The sequence below is a fragment of the Fistularia commersonii genome, chromosome 18, assembly GCF_037954325.1.
Source record: "Fistularia commersonii isolate RoL2024-O1a breed Wild chromosome 18, RoL_Fcom_v1.0, whole genome shotgun sequence".
Lineage (NCBI taxonomy): Eukaryota > Metazoa > Chordata > Actinopteri > Syngnathiformes > Fistulariidae > Fistularia > Fistularia commersonii.
In genome coordinates this window covers 13,018,753-13,033,078 of record NC_141301.1, presented here as the reverse complement: position 1 = coordinate 13,033,078, position 14,326 = coordinate 13,018,753, and the positions used below count along the sequence as shown (strand labels likewise).

Sequence of the window (14,326 nt, the reverse complement as noted above, 5' to 3'; positions counted from 1 at the left end):
TCTAAACATTTCCTTCCGACTTAATTTTGGGGGGTTGGGGGTGGTGAACATTCCCGCCTCCTCCTCGAAGTGGTGCTGCCAGACAACTGTTCATGGTTCATCCACGATGGGTTAAACGTAGAGAACGAATTTCCCGCAGGGGATTAATAAAGTATAACAACATTTCTATTTCAGTCTGAGCGTGAAAAGTTGTATGCATATGCGTGTGATGGCCGGTCCAGGGATAACTTCCAGAAGCCCGAGTGCCGATGAGCAGTGAAGGTAATGAATGGCGAGAAAGAAAAACGCATCTTTCTAAAATGCAGATTTGTGTTACCAGACAGCCTGCTGCAAATCACACCGCCTTCGGAGATTAATCTAAAGGTTCTGCTTTTTGACACTCCACGGATCAAAACTTCATCTTTTCCAATTTCCATCCAATTTTCCGATTCACCAACTCCGGCGGGAATGAAAATCATCCTCGTTTTTATATCCGGCTTGGAGACGTTGCTCGGCCGGTTGTGAGCGCTGCGTCCCTCCGGAGAAAGGGCGAAGAGGGCAAAAGTGAAAAGAGAGATTACGCTCCTGCTGGGCCGGTTGGGGGCAAACGAGGGGCACGTCACACCGCTCAGAGCAGAGCCCCTCTGAACCCAATCCCAGGATTTATCCCACAGCTCTGCGCTTTATATCACACGTCTACTCTGGCGTACATAAGATTATGAGGGACGTACGTGATGCGTGGCACGTTCCTCCACCTTTTTCTGGCTCAACGAACCGGCGACTTTGAGGCCGATAGGATTGGATGCCGCGATGGAAACGGTGGAAACCCATCGCCTCAATGTTAAATCAGAAATCTGGTGTGTTTGTTATCTTATCAATGATGAGTGTGAGTGTAATGTTGCTATACGTCCGACGTGTGTCCCATGCAAACTACAGAAATGCGCCGGCAGGCCCTCTCCTGAGACGACCGGCTTTCTTTGGACTTAAACATTTCCGCTGTTTATTTTCTTTGCCCCTCCCCCTCCCCGGCCCGTCCCACTGTCTCCGTTGCCCCTTTAAAACAAATAACCTCAACAAAGCGTATTATTTGCTCTGTCGCCGACTGTTTTGAAAATAAAGACCTGATCAGCTACCATTTCCTGTTTGCAATCTGACCTCCGTCGACGCGACACAGAGGCTTTTCTCTTGCAGACACACTCAAACAAAGGTATGTTGAAGGTTGCGCACAAAAACAAGAGACAAGGGCAGAAGTGGCTGAGTATGAAAGCCCTCTTCGGTTGAAAACGTGCTTTTCTACTTCAACCTACGGTTGAATATGAGGAGCTTCATTGTGGAAAAGATGGAAAACAGTGAGAACGGATATAGTAAGCCTGGATCTCGTACCCTGCACTTAAAGTTATGAAATACATTTATGTTGGAATTTTCAGTCAGCAAGAACACGATGTGGTAGATTAGTCTTCGCAGTCTGAGGGATGTTTTCCTCTTCTCCCTGCGTCTGTTTTTATCCCGTCTCCTGTTTTCATCAGACGTGTCCGATAAGGGTTTAATCCCCTGGAAGTGTCCCTGAACGACGCTGATAAAGGAAGAATCGCAGTCGGTCCCTGGAGGCTGCATGTCGGCGCCTTCTATGGAGGATGGATTAAATACCGATTTCCCCGGGAGCCGTGTTAACACAACGGAGACGTCATGCGTTTATATCTGTTTATAGTCAACAGCGTCGCCGTGTTTGTGTACGCGCCACGTCATCCCAACCGCATCGATCATAAACGCCCGACAGTTAGCGTTCCCTCGTCTGGATGTGAAAACCCCGAAGTTACTCGCACCTGCGGGCAGAGAGGGCCGTCGTCTTTGCGGATTTAGCGTGGGAATCTCCGGACAACTGGTATCTCTGGGTCAGACATCTGCCCGGTATGCTATCATGTGTCACATACGTACGCAACACACAGCACATGTGCGCATGTATGAAAAAACATGCCGTCTCCCCAGCTGCCAAGGGTCACTTGTCCTGGTCACTGTGACCCGTGTCTCCTGTCACTTGGGTAGAAACCAAGCCCGGTATCATCTTACTCTCAGACATCTGTCCCTCGCTCGCTCTCCAGGCTCAAACTAATTTATATCCCGAAAGTCTCGGACCAAAGTTGGGTTTATCACGAGACGTACCACGTAAACGGCAGAATGAAGGGTTGTGTGTTACTATATGTGATGCCGTGAGCGATCGGCGACCGGTACCGCTTCGACCTCGCCTCTCGCCCAGAACAGCCGGGATCGACTTCAGCAAGCCACTCCGCCCCGAGTCCACGATAAGCTGTATAGATAATGAATGAACAAATATGTGAATGATTGGATATGGTCATAATGATATGAAACAATAACGTCACCTAAAAATATCTGAAAAGTCGAGAGGTCATCCGAAGCCAGGATATGAGAGCCATTGTTACCGTTAGCCCGACTCTATTTGTGGAAGGTCGATATCTGGTGGAACAATAGACAAAGGACCATTTCAGGGCGATCTGGAGGCTCGGTATATTGTTATTAGGACAAGCCGCCCTCCGCACAGGAAATCAAAATCAACTAAGTTCAGCCTTTTCGAGATCCGACCGAGAAAAATATTTTCGGAGGAAAAAGGGAAACGCAATACGTGTCTGCGGCCGCTCCGTTCCCCGAAATTCCCCTCCTCTTACACGATCAGAATCCTTCATTGTCTCCTGCCCCAAACACAAACAAGCTGCTCCCCTTCCTTCGTTCACTCGCTGGTTCTCCTGAGATTTTTTTTTTTTAAGCCTTTTGCACAACCGTCGTTACCTGCGCGTCCAAACACGATATTTGTGTGTTATTATATCTCGATAGATCTTTCGTCATCAGGGCTGAATAGGTGCGATCAAGGTGTAATTAGAGAGCAGACAGTGGTTTGTATCTTAAATTGACGATTTAAATTATATTGCTTAGGCTTTTGGTCGTGTCGATTGGCACCGCTTAGGCGCTTTGAGTTGAAATGTTTATTTTAGAATCTCTGACACGGGTCTGATTTTTTAAAGATTCGACCCGTCATCTTCGCGACTTTGACGAAGACTCATGTCTGTAGCGAGCGAGCTCCCGCAGAAGTTCACACAACACATTCCTGCGCCGGAATGAACAGCAGCCGGTCGTGTATCTCTTTCCGTCGTGCCGAGCAGGTAAGTGTTGGAGGTAAACAAGTACGCCCCTCCGGTCGCGACCGTACGCAGATTGCGTGTCAACCTGTCCCTGACATTCATGGGTGACCTTGCCTGTGAATTAGCATCGCTGCTGACCGGCTAGTCCTCGACAAAATCCATTTGTAGCCTCAATCCAAACTTTTTGGGTCAGGATCGAGCATACTCGCAGCTCTTCCCTGTTTCCTGGGCCCCTCCACTACCTGCCGGCGCATTCTTGCCCTGCCTTGTCAAATCTCTTTGTTTTCACACACTCTGTTCCCACTGTCACTCCTTCTTTATTGCCCTTTTTTTTTTTTTTTTGCCTGTTCCCTTTTTTTTTCTCCCCCCTCTGTTGATGTGTGCTGTTCTCTGCCCTTTGCCCCTCAGCCACACTCCAGTAAACACAACATGCCCTGCACTCGGGACAACAGGGCAGCGGTTGCACAAGGTGTCCGGTCAAATGTGATCAGCGTAGTGGCTGAATGGTCTCAACTTGCAGTGTTTTCAAAGTGCTTTACTCCTGATAGCATTATCATAAACTGACACCGATGGCGGCAGAGCTGCCACGCAAGGCGACGGCCTGAGGTTCGGGGCTTCTCCAAAGGAAATTTGAGTATGCCGACAGGAAGAGCCGGGAATTAAACCGCCAAATGTCAGATAGGAGGGACACCTGCTCTACCAACTGGACCGGGGTTGTTCTGGGTCTTCAATAGCTGCTTCTGGATAGGATAGGAGGTTCTCAGTCATCCAGATCATGGTGACTTCTTGTTGGAAGCTTCTCGCCGTGGCAACCGGACTTTAATTTCTTCAAGTCCATTTCGACAAGAATGGATAGAAAGTTCTCAGAACTGTCCAGCTCAAATTTCCTTCCAAAAATTAGCCTTTTTGTTTTGCATTCTCACTGGCAGTAAGGGACCAGGGTAGGGATCAGGGTGACCGAGCGCCCGTGTACCTCGAGCGCCACACTGAAAACAAACAAGCATGAAAAAGAGAAGGACGTCATGGATAACACGGACAGCGAAGCTGCCACAGCATTCCTGTTCTGCATGGCGGTAACACCATCAGATGGATTGGAGTGTTTGTATTTTCCCCCTGCGCCGATTAGCCATGTTAGCTCCCTCATACTTATTTTTGGCAAAATATGGACTTTCCCCTACGAGCCCTGGAAACTCCTCCGTGACGCATCTGGCCAGAAGAGCTCGGACTTCTTCGTAAGCTCATTTCTTGCTGGTTCCGTCGCAAGAAAACAGGCGACAGGCGACAGCAAGAGTTTTTAAAAATGGTCGGATGAGTTCCTATAGAAGCGTAAGAAAACAACTTGGAGTTGGAGCTAAAACTGGTCGGAGGACCCGGAGTCCTCTGCCGGCAGAACGCAAGGACGAATGGCGTGAAAAGTTCATCACGTATGATGCTTTAGTTCCTTTTTATAACATAGTCTGGCTGGAATCAGGATAAGGAGCCAAACACGGGAGAGTCGGAGCGGGAAAGCAGATATCCGAGAGAAGCACGTACGCGAGGGCAGGGAGGAATCTGACCGATGAGACACGGCGGTATCAGGGAGTATCGACAAGGAGTGATTGATCGACTCTGGAGAAGCGAGGAGTACAATCAGAGAGGAGTGAAACCTGAACAAATACAGGACTTAAACCCTGACCGTAACAGAGGGGACGACTCTGAAACGGTAAAACACAACAACGTGGCAAAGCCCAAAACAAAAGAGTCCAATCTGGAGCCAAAACAAGATGACTTGTATGCGTGGGTGTCTGCGTGAACGATTTTCTAAACTAAAAAGACAATTTATTTACAATTCAATAGTTTTACAGCCTTTTAAAGCCACTATTCCTGTCTGCACCTTGCATATAAAAGTTGCGTTTACATCAGGAAGGCAAATGAAGCGTGACAGTAAGGCGGCCGCCATTTAGCGCGTTAACTGTCACTTAAAGCTGAAACAACAGGACCGTCCCTTCAGTCCCGCTCCGCTTTACTGCCCGGTGAAGCGTCGGGTCACTCGGAAACTTTCCTGAAGAGCCGAATAACCCCGGGGCCGCTATTTGATAGGTGATAAAGAGAGATTTACAACCCCGGGACGGAGTGATCCCTCTGTCCGATCACCCGTGCAATCAAGTTATCACTTAGCCCCTGTAGCACGGACATCTCTCAGATAAAGCTAGCGACGGCATACAATAGAGGACCGAACGCGCTCTGAGGCGAGATGTTCCAGATCTCTCCGCGGTTCTCCGTCGTTCCTCGCTTCACCGGCTGGAGAGTTAAGCCACCCCCCCGGCAGCCCAAATGACGCACTTTGATCCTCTTCCCCTTCCTGAACCTGCCGTAATGCTATGACTGGAGGGAATAGCTCCACATCCAGCCGCCATCTTATCCCCAGGGGGCCCCCTAAGAGCCCGACTGGGTGGTCCCCCCCCGCCCCCCCGCCCCTTTCCATAACACAATCAAACCCAACCCCCTCCGTTCTCTCCCAGGTCAGAAGTCAGAGGTGAACCCTGACAGTGTGGGAACGTGCTGCGCCGCGTACCGCGCCGGCCCAATGCCGGGAGGAGAGGAAGGAGTCGCGGCTAACCTATTTCCTCCCCGAGTGCTCGGAGAGCCTGTTAATGGGGCTCCCGGGGGTCCAGGGGGGGGCAGAGAAACACAGGCGTGGCACTGGTGTTGGTTACACTTTTTTTGATTTATTGGGCCCAATTTCTTCTTCAAACGGGAGTGTGTTTGGATTGAGGAGGAGGAAGAGGCTGAGCAGGCTAGCGTGGGCCGATGTGGGGGGGATCAGGGGAGATGGCGTCCGGGGCGCCGTGTGGGGGGGGGGGGGGGGGGGGGGGGGGTCGAGTGTGTATTTGTATCCGCTCATGCGCTTATGTGTGCGAATGTGTCCGACGTCTGTATTTGCGTGCGGCGACATAGATCACTTGCTGAGTGAGCGCTCACTCCGAGGCGCGTATTAAGGAGCGTCTGGCCGCTACGGTGTCGAGGAGCTTACGGTGATTTATTTGAACGGCTAGAAGAAGCTGGTTATTTAACTGGTAAATTGCTGTGTATTTTAAAAATGATTGCTTAGAGTGGGTCCCGTCGGGGATAACAAGCCCGGCTGGCTGGCGGTATCTCTGCTGAGCTCGAAGATCTCCGATAATAACAGCTTTGGCTGGATAGCCGATACGGGGCCGCATGCAGAATATTTCTGAAAAATTATACAGGCCGGAGGTAGTGGAGTAACTGCTAGGTTTAGGTTTGAAATGCCAACACACACACAGACAGACATACACACACACACACACACACACACATCCGTGCATGTAAGCTATTTGAAAAGCACCATCTAAATAATGCATGAAAAGAAGAAAAAACAAATAAATGAGGGGATCCTTATATTCCTCTCAGTCACAAGGACATCTCCTGCTCCACGGCCGACCACAGCTATGAAAGTTAACTTCCTCCACGCAGAGCTCTCGTAGTAAATGGACTAAATGTGCTGAATCGCACCAGGCAGCTTGGATATGACACTGTTTCTGCATTTGCGGGCTAATTATCACAATTATCTTTTTATTAATAAAAAGCAAAGGGTCGCTTACAGTATTTTTGAGTGTGTATGCCGTTCACATCCACATATTTAAAGTATATACACACACACACATGCACAAGAACCTATGTTATCCACATCAAGGGGACTTAATAATTGCTAGTATGGTTTATAGAGCTCTGTGTTGTAAGGAAGTCTCCATTCTGCCCTCCAGTAGTTGATGAAACTTCAATACTCTGTGTGTGTGTGTGTGTGTAGGTGAACGCAAGCGTGCACGCAAACTTATAAAAGTACACCTATAGGTCTATGTTTTATTGCAAAACATACCATAATCTGTACATATTGAAAGATTTGTGTTGTCGTTCACGTTCACACACGCACACTTGCAATTCTGCATTGTAGTTCTACGGTAAAGGAATTGTGTTTGAACGAGTGCACCATGGAATAAGGCACCAAAAAAAAAAAAAAGGCTTTTTTTTTTTAATGATAAAGCCGTGTTAAAACGCATTTATCCCAGCTGCTGGAACTGAAATCTAAATTAAAATAAAAATCTAACTTAGCATCGACCGCATAACTTTTTCATCCTGAAATGTTGAATATTTTTAACCTCGTGTCGAATCCTTGAAGACAAATACAATCCGTGGAAGCCAAAGACAAACTTCCTGAGGTTCGCTGAACAACCTCCACACCTAAAAATAGCGAAATTCTATCAGCCTGCTTTTGTTTTGAGGGGAATTGAACTCTTGTGTCATTTTTTTTTGTAATTTCAGTAAACTCTTTTATGATACATCAATTTTTTTTTTCTTTTTCTTTGATAGATCGAGATCTGTGTGTGTTTGTGTGTGTGTGTGTGTGTGTAAATGTGAGGAAGTGACATCATGGAAAGTGATTTCTGTACAAACAAAGCCTCCAATGCCCAGGTGGGCTCTGTGATTAAGAGATTACCTAGGAAATGAAAAGGCTTCAACCAAACCTGAGTTTGGATGTACAGAAAATAATGAAAGCGATGTTCGTGTGTGTGTGCGTGTGTGTGTGTGTGTGTGTGTGTGTGTGTGTGTGTTGGGGGGGTTACGGTTAAGTTGTCTGGGTTGCCTGTCCTGACTGAGATCTGAGTCAGAAACAAGAGATGATTCAACGTGGTTACATGCAAACATACGACCCCACAACCGTTTCTATTACACACACACTCTCTCACACACACACACACACACACACACACAAAGGAAAACAATTCCGTCTCCACATGATCGTATTAAGACCTCTCTTTGATATTTTTTTTCCCCTGACTTCTATCCCAGCACCGCCCAGGTCTAACACTTTTCCACCTGTGAGACTTTATTCCAGATTAATACGCTACATAACCTGTTGCTATTAGTTACATTCTCTGCGATCAAAGCAAACAGCACGCTAACTTTCCGTAGCGATCCCGGCGCCGTGGCGATATTTTGGCTCGGCATCAGACTTACACAAGAAAGGGGTTTCGCTTTCGCCGAAAACTTTACACGTGAGATGAGGAGCCGAGCGCGTTGCGAGGTGCGCCACATGTGTCGCCCATGTGTTCCCGCAAGGTTTACGCCCAGGTAAATTCACACGTCGAGCAGATGCTCCAAAAGGCCGGCGTTTTTCTTTAGCGGCTCCGTACCGCCGAAGCCTGCCGCTGGGTCCCGGTGGAGGTCGTTTGTTTGTGCCTCGAAGGGGTCCCGGGGAAAAAAGGGGAGCGGGCTAGCGGGGGATGGTGTGGCCGCCTGAAGAGAAGCCGCCGTAGCCCCGAGGGTTTGCTTTAGTCGCGAGTAATGAGAGGGTTAATCAGAAATCAAGCATGTGAAACCGAGGGAGTCTATTATGGGGGGAAAAAAAAAATGTAGTGGCGAAACACAATGGGTTAGAGTGGATTATAATTTGATGTGTGTTTAAACTCGTGTCCCCGAGACAAAGGGCGTCAGACATTGTTGCTATAGTAACCACTGAAGGGATAGGCTAAATTGCCACTTTCCCAGGTGAGCTCCGAAAAGGCCTCCTGACCTCCCCACTCAGCTTCAAAAACTTGTCACTTCCACAAAAGATAATCCTCCCGCTCCTTTGTGTCCTGCTCACCGACCATTTAGGCCCCTGCAAAGCTCGGATTGTGAAGACCTACTTTTGAACTGGGGTTTAATTTAATTGACCGGGGGGGGGGGGGATCTGTAGGGAATAAAAGCCCATCCTTAATGTTCGAGATTCGCTGGAAACGCTGAGAGAAACATCGAGGTGAAGTCAATCTGTTTACTTCTTTTTTTTTTTATTATCATTTAAACCGAGTCCGACGCACGCGTTCGCAGCCGGGATCCCAATAAAGGTAATGAAAGTGTGTTTAAAGGATCGGCAAACACAGAGAGGCACACTCCATATGGAAGTGAGACCCGCCGGTGTTTACAGAGACCCTGTCATCTTAGGTGAGAGCGATTGGAAGCGAGAGGAAATAAGGACGGGGCCGCAGCTGGAGAGTCTCAGGGACGAGCCGCTCATCGGCGATGAGCTCTTTCATACTCCGAGTTTGGTTTAAATCAGTCAGACCGTTTGCGTCTCTGTCAGAAAACGCTCGCCCTAAAGCCGCCCGAACGTCAGCGGACTTTGGGAAAAGACTAACGCTTTTATCGCTTTTAAAACAAATTTTTAGACCGTGTCTGTGAATCTATTTACAAGACTACAACTAGTTTGTTTAAGCAATTTTTTTACCCGCCGTGCAATGTTTTCACCGGGTATTTGCGGAGCCACTGCTATTTCAGCCCATTGCATTTCCTCCGTGATTCTTATTTCTGGGCAAAAGACTCATCTAAAACAGCTCAGATTACCACCTTGTACTTAACCATCCAGAATTGACTCCTGTAAAACTCCTAAAATTTCAGTTTTTAAGTCTTTTGAGTCTCAGACGTCACACCTCATATCTACTATTGTCTGAAATCATTTTGTTTATATTTCACAGTTTGCTGAATAATCTAGATCACGTACGTCCAAAGTCCGGTCCGCGGGCAAAATGCAGCCCGTCTTCAGATTTATACCGGCCAGCAGCCTTTGTCATAAAATATACAATACAATCTAATTCAATGGGTTTTTCTCTATTTCCTATTTTTGACCTGAGTCTTAAATACAAATAATGAAAAACACTGCATTTTCCTTTTTAATAAGGAGTAATTCAAGGATTCATGTGGGCCTCAATGTTTTGTACTTCTGAATAATATCACTGTTAGTGTTATTTTCCTGTTCGCGAAGTTCATAGTGAACATTTAATAGTGAATAATGTCATCTTTCAAATCAACCTAGATAAGTTTAATCTTTCTGAAAGTTTTTTTTCATGTGGCATTCAAATATAAAAGACAGCTTTCTGGTAAAAACTTTAGATTTGTGCTCTATGTTAAGACATGAAAAGTATGCTATTTGCAATTAAATATTTAACAAAATTGTTCATTTGCATTTAATGTTAACGGTTCATTAAGTGTCAAACTGAATGGTTTCACACCACCAAATGTGGCCCTTTGCAAAAAGTTTGGACACCCCTGATCATGTGATGATGATTATTTTCAAGGCGTCGGTTCAAAACCGACGACCCGGCAGCGTCGTGTCTTTAAGCGGAGATCGTGAAAATTCACGTGCACCCCTGCGATTTTGATAAATGCCATCATTAAACCTTTGTTAAAATTGACCCCGGTTTTCGTTCTCTCCGTTTACCGCTGTTGAATTTTTAGCGAACCTTTCCGAAGGACACGCTCGCATGTAAAAATGTCTCGAAAACAAAACCGCTCCCGTCTCTCCCGAGAGGGTTTTTTATTTTTGGAGAATGTACGCACGCCGCCCCGGTGTCCTTGGACGTCTGCATATCTCACCCTGCTTTGGAAAATCAAACGGTTTTGATCGAAACCCGTGGCACAGCTGCTCCGGACCGCGTGAGAACGGCTCGGACGAAAACGCGGCGCGAGGTGCGGCTTCGTCCGTGTTTATAGCTGTTCGAGGGGATGTGGGATCCGGACACAATTGGATCTTATAGGAGGGGAGCGCGGGGAGTTGTGGGGGGCTGCGGCGGTGACAGCTAGATGAGGGGGCGCTACACACTCACCTGCATGACAGGGCCAAACAAAGCACAGGTGCTGCACACCTGGGAGCTTTGGAGATCCCCATTAGCCAAAGATTAGCCCCTCTCGCCCAGGTCAGCGACCCCCCCCCCCCCCCCTCCCCATCTCTTGTTTCAAAAAAGGATTTTGAAAAGTAGAATTATGACGCCTTAATATATACTAAAGCTTTTTTTTTTTTTTTTTTTTTCTTTTTTAACGGTGTAACGTCTAGACCTGCAAAAATAGGTCAACGCCTCCGGTGTGACTTGTGCGTAACTCACGTTCGGGTTGTGCAATTTGATCGAGCAGAAAAGGAAGATTCCATGAGCGCGGGGAAGTTATTGCACCTTTTCTGAGACAACGCGCCGGGACTGATAGGAGGATGTATGGGCGCTGCGGTCAGTGATGTCATTCATCATGGCTCCTGACATCATCCTCCAGGGACAACTGTTTTCTCTCACTGACACATCGCCGCAGGGCCGGCCAAGGGCATGAATCAACTTGCGAGAGAACACAAGAGGAGACCCGGACTCGGAGAGGGGGGCTCCTTTTCACATCCTGACATTTGGATTCACTTACAGACGAGTTCCACTGACCTAGATTGGGGCCGTTATTCAGGGTTAGATTATATTCCACGCCAAGGAATCCCAGTTTTATCGTGATTGCAATCTCCGAAACGCTACGGCAGATAAAACTGAATCACGCGGTGAAACTTGTTTTCTTTACGCATTAAAAAATGAATTAAAAGAAAATCCCGGGATCCTATCTGTTGGAAGAGAATACGCTCCCTGACAGGTTTCAAGAAGAGGGTGATGGATACTGACGTCTAGGGTATATGATTGTGCCTGCGGGGAGGCATATGAGCCCGCTGAGAACCTGAGAGAGAATCCTTTCCGTGGAGGTTCAGAGGAGAGAGAAAAAAAAAAGCACGTCAAAGTCCGAAGAAGTAAATAACGATTGCCGAGACGTTTGTGATTTTGATCACGTATTGTCAGACACACACACGTAAAGGAAGGAGCCTCTTTTTCTTCTCGTCTTGCATCCGCCTTTGCGTACGTGTCCCCTGACATGTTCCTGAATGGCGGTGATATTTTCAAACGGGGAGGGGGGTTATCACGCCGTCTTCTGCAGAATAAAGAAACGTGTCTTTGTGCTATTTTTCCACACTGAAATGGAAAAGAGAGCGGAAATTGAACAAAAAAAAAAAAGAAATATGTGGCGCCTTCGTCTTCCCTCCCGGCCTTGCAAGGTGATTTTTTTTTTGTTTTTTGTAATTTAACAGCACATCTAATTGGCATGAATTCCACACGCCGAGTGAATCACGCTGAGATTCCTTGACAAGTCGCGTCCAGCAGACGTGCGCTCGGAGAAGGCGATAAGACCTTCCATATGTCAATATGTGTCAGAGCGTCAGACACGAACATGTGATGGATTATTTTCCAAGAAGGCGAAAACAGAAATGGCAGAAACGGATCAGGGCAAGTTGTTGATTGAAAAAAAAAAAAGAAATGTTCACAAAGTTCACGAACTTGCGCGAGATGTGACAATAATTTCAGACGAGAATGTTGGCTTCATAAAACAGGAACAAGGACAAAGATATTAGACGGAGATCTCGATACCTGTCCGCTCTGTTACGATGGAAATAACATGATCAAGTTGGTATGGTTGCGAGGGATGCTAAACCTTTTTTTTTTTTTTAATAAAAGAGGACATTTTTGAGTTGTGTAACACATTGTTATGGTCTGCGTCATGTCCCAAAAAGAAAAAAAAAAAAAAAAAGCCTCTTATGTGCTTCCACCAGTGCGTCAGTGAGGCCGACGGCACCACCAGCAGTGGTGACGTATCAAAATCTCTTTCTTAAGGAGTAAATACTTTCTTAATCCTGGATGAAATTTAATCCTGTGTTTGGGACACCGCTGGGAAAGGTGTGTCTGTGTGTGTGTGTGTGTGTGTGTGTGTGTGTGAATGATGAATGCAAAGCTCCCGGCAGCTGATAACACCGGGGCTGTGAGCAGCAGCCGAGTGGTGTCCTCGCCCCCGGGCTTCGGCCCGACAGTGTGAAAAGCGGAAAAGTGGCCCGGATCTGTGTTGTGGAGGTGAAGAGGGTTGAGTTCTTGTGCTGATGGCGAAAAAGACGCCGCCGGGGATTGGAGATAGTTATCTGCTGCAAGAGAGGTCACTTGGATTCTTTCCACTTACACAGCTGTTCATGTCCACGTCCTGCCGCGCTCTTAACCCCTCACCCCTACTGACTCCTTTACCGCTGCAAAACAACGAAGGCAAAACACGACCATTTGTCATTTAAGCGTCAAAGTGCGGAAGAAAACTCAGTCGACGCGATCTGAGAACGAGATGTCTGATCTGAATTAATGTATTCATTAAGTTCATTATCTGTTGAGGTCGGGCATGTGCGTTCTCACCCTGCAATTACAAAATAAGCGCGGCAGAACAAAACCATAAATCTGTCATTTAACATTTTTAATTTTGACTAAGAAGCAGACATTAGCTGCGTTTCGGCAACAAACACTGGAACCGACGGCATCTTCACGGGAAAAAGGGGACGTCGTCAGAGGCAAACACTTCCCTTATAGCTTAAAATGTAACTTGGGATGGAAAATGTGCGACACTTTTTGCACGGTCAACGAAAAAAGCCACCCTCGTGGGAGACGGAATATCACCATTATTATCACTATTATCAAAAAGACACTCTTCAGCCCTGTGCTTCTGACAGCTGGAAGTATTCCCTTCACCTTTGCTCTTGTAGACCCGGATACAAGATGCCTATCTTTCCACTCTTTTGGGGTTTACTTGAACTTCCTGGCGTTCCTCTGTTCCCCCGGCGCTCGGTCTCGCCTCAGTGACTCCACACGACCAACTAGAGACCCCTGAGAAACCGGCAGAAGAAGTGGAAGAGCACGGGTGACGGCCAAGCCGGGCTAATCTGCGGATGAAATCTACACCTCTGATGCCACAAAATGCCGCAATGCCAGTTATCCACCGCAAAGTTTTTTGGGGGGATAAATACTGTTTATCCTGCATTCGGGAGTGCTGGAGTCTAACCCGGCTGTCATTGGCCGAGAGGTTCACCCTGGAGCCGTCAATCGCAAGGACACCAACGGAGACGCAGATCATTCACACATCTGGGTCATTTTATGATACTTTATTAATCCTTTGCAGGAAATCCCTTCTCTGCATTTGACCCATCGTGGATGAACCGTGAGCGGTTGGCTTGCCGTCTAGCATCGCAGTTCGGGGTTCAACGTCTTGCTAAAGAGCTTCAAACCAGGAAATTGAACTAGGAAAGTTTGGTTCCGAGGACGATTGCTCCACGACACCCCCAAAAAGCTGTGTTCCCATACCGGGAGTCGAACCCGGGCCGCCTGGGTGAAAACCAGGAATCCTAACCGCTAGACCATATGGGACAATGCCATGTATACATGTTTTTGCATTTTCTTGCAACCACACTGCCGCCATGCCTACTAAAGATGTTGGAGATCCAAGCATCACATGAAAAGAAGGATGGAGGGGATCTGATATGAGTTTCTTTATCCGTGTGGACC

General features: G+C 47.3%; 1 non-coding gene across 1 annotated transcript; it reads right to left on the bottom strand.

Annotated features, from left to right (window-relative positions):
- Window positions 1-14,116: 14,116 nt before the first annotated feature.
- trnae-uuc (transfer RNA glutamic acid (anticodon UUC)) lies at window positions 14,117-14,188 on the bottom strand. Its single transcript has one exon. It is a non-coding gene; the product is annotated as a tRNA-Glu (tRNA).
- Between the last annotated feature and the right edge of the window lie 138 nt (window positions 14,189-14,326).